This window comes from Cibotium barometz, chromosome 43 (genome assembly GCF_041138505.1).
Source record: "Cibotium barometz isolate CiBa-2024 chromosome 43, ASM4113850v1, whole genome shotgun sequence".
NCBI lineage: Eukaryota > Viridiplantae > Streptophyta > Polypodiopsida > Cyatheales > Cibotiaceae > Cibotium > Cibotium barometz.
The window spans coordinates 1,066,697-1,069,749 of record NC_141088.1 but is presented as its reverse complement, the minus strand read 5'-3'; positions in this window follow the sequence as shown (position 1 = coordinate 1,069,749).

The window sequence follows — 3,053 nt, the reverse complement described above, 5'->3', positions numbered from 1 at the left end:
TAAGTGAATTAACCTCCCACCAAGAGGATGGAAACAGCCTTCCATAGGCCTAGGTTGAAAGTCATGAGGCTCCAAGAGGCATGAGATGAGACTGATGTCAAAAGATATCAAAAGATGTAAAAAGGTACAAAGGGTACAATGATAGTCCATGAGTCCCCTTTTGTACTTGACCCCATGACCAAGGTCCTAGACTTGAACTAAAGCTGTTGCTTCATTACAAACCATCCCCTCCTATAATGATTTCATCCTCGAAATCAAAGGATGGTCATGCCCAAAGAAAAAACATATACAAGTGGCTATGTACAAAAGCCAAAAAAATTACATCCATGGTGGAATGTCGATGTAGTGGAAGACCCATACATGAATCATATGACCCCTAGGGTCAAATGGAAAGGATAAAGGGCTCTCGTCTCGATGATGAGGCTATCTATGCAAGTCCTAGATCGAAAGGAACTCCGAGGCATGAAAAATCCAAGGAAATGGTCCCATAATAATCTGGTGCAAGTGGAAAGGATAAGGAACCACTGTCAATGATGAAGCTAGTCGAATATCCTTTAAGATCAAATGGAAAAGACACTAGTATCACCCCAAAGATGAGGTCATCCACACAAGTGTGACCACATATATGGAATGTAAATCCAAACCATATAGGCTCCAAAGCATTGACTCTCAAACCACCTAGATCAAATGGACACTATAGAGAGCCAATGTCAGTGTGTCGGCCGGCCAATCCTCCTGGATCAAATGGATAGACACCCATGTCGATGACGTAGCTCACTATAACTCCGCCTGGGTCAAATGGATATCCAAAATGTAGACCATCTAACCATGGAATAAATGTGTGACCACCTGGATCAAAAAGGAAGTATCTAAGCTCCTCGTCCAAAGTGAAATGACCACCAGAAATATCATCAAATCCATGGTCCAAATAACTACTCAAGTGAGAATCTACATTTGATGCATGTAAATCCACATAATGCACCATATAATCAGATACCATGTGTCAGGCATTTTTCTGAGAGATGTTTTTGGCTTGTGTACATATGGATGTATGGCATGTGTGGAGAGTTTGGCTTTGAGGGCGTTGCAGGTGGACAGGGTGGAGAGTTTGGCTTTGAGGGCGTTGCAAGTGTACAGGGTGGACGGTTTGGCTTTGGGCTTGTTATACAGGCCTGTCCGGAGAAAGGTCAGCTGCTCTGCACAGGTGGTATTAGTCGTTCGATGGCTTGAAATGTGGGCGCGTCAAAAATAGAGCGGGCACTAAGTTGCATTTGAAGATGTGGAAGCGTGGGGAGCAATTAAAGATTAAAGGGCCAAGGTCGCATTGAATATGGTGTGAAAGCATTGAGGAGGCCATCTTCTAGGCCTTAGGAAAAATAAGAAAATAATAATTAACGTGGCCAATTTGAGAAAAGACACATGGCTGTTTGCCTTGCAGCCAACGTTGGCCAGCATGTGAAGGAAGGATCGCGAGAAGCTGGCGAGTGCGGGTGATGCGTAGCTGCAAATAAAAAAGTGAGGAGGCCGCCTTGTTTTTTTTTGGGCCCTCAGGCGTAGCAGCAGGCACACACAAAAGAAGTCGCCTTTGCAGCCGGAAGCGCTGGAGCGGAGAGAGAGCCAACGTTGGGAGTTGAAGGCCGCCTGGTAGAGAGCTGGGGGATTCTCGGACGAAGCGAAGTTGTTGTAGCTGCTCTGCTGCGAGAGGAGAAGGCCCCAGAGTGTGGTCGAGCTGCTGTTGGTGGCTCTTGAGGTGGTGGTCGTGTGCAGAGCGGAGAGTAGAGGCTGGGCGAATAGCAGATGGGCTGGTTGGCGCAGTGGTTGGCATAGAGAAGCTGGCAAGGGGTTGACAGGCGCAAAGAGTGTGGCTGGTGTGGGCCGCGTAGGTGAAGCCGGATGTGGAAGCAAAGGCAGGTGCTGAAGTTAGGCAAGACAAGGGTGGCGTCAAGGTGACAGGCTGGCAAAGGGTGGCTGGTGTGGGTGGTGTGGTGAACCGTGAGAGAAGTGTTCCAGCCGCACGGTGGTGGCTGCTGGTGCCCCCGTTCGTGTTTGTGTTTCCAAGGCTGTTGGAGTGGACAGCTATAGAGGCAAGGTGATTCCGTGTCTGGAATTTCCGACATCATGCATCCCAAATAAATGTCTTGGCCCCAAAGAAAATAGGATCACGTGGACATCCGTAGGAGCCAAATGAACATAGCTCAAGGTCGGCCTCATGCAGAATCAAATGTGAACTCATGCCACCATCTCACATGTAGCACCACTCAAAAAGGTGAAGACATGATCCTCCATATCAATGTATGTATGAGTATGATCCAGCCCATGCACAATATCTCCATGTGCAAGACACTCTATATGTGTGTATCCCTCTAAGATAAAAGCTAGATTATCATAAAGATCTCCATCACTAAGCACTGACAAAGTGTCTACACAAGAAGAGAGGTAAGTGGTATCAATCGACTCACTATTAATGGAATCTCCAAGGCTACTAAGGTCAGCCCCAAAAGTATAGACAAACGCTATCACTAGTGTCCCTATATGACCTAAGTCCCATGATAAATGAATCTCCACCAATAACACTGGATCTAAGGAAATACCTAGATCAAATGTAAATCTCTCGAGGTCAATGCCATAGGATATGCTAAAAATATAATTAATATGCATACTCCTACAATGTCCCACCTCTATAAACTCATCACTACTCTCATGCACTATCCCTGACTACTCTCATGCACTATCCCTGACTACTCAATCACAACAACTTGATCCACACAAATGCTGCCAGGAATGCTATGAAAATTAGTAGTGGTCATGTCCAAAATCTCTCCACATGTGACAACTCTAGAGAAGTAGCCTAACACATCTAATACTGGCACCTCGAGTATATGCTCCTCATGGTCTATGATGTGCTCATCAACATGTGGAGTATCATCCCCATGATAGTCTAATGCATCACTATGATCCACTGGAAGGTAGGTAGACATAGGTGTATCAACAATCACAATTCTTGGAATGCTTGCTGCCATCCCTCCCATCAAGATCATGCCCACATGATCTGA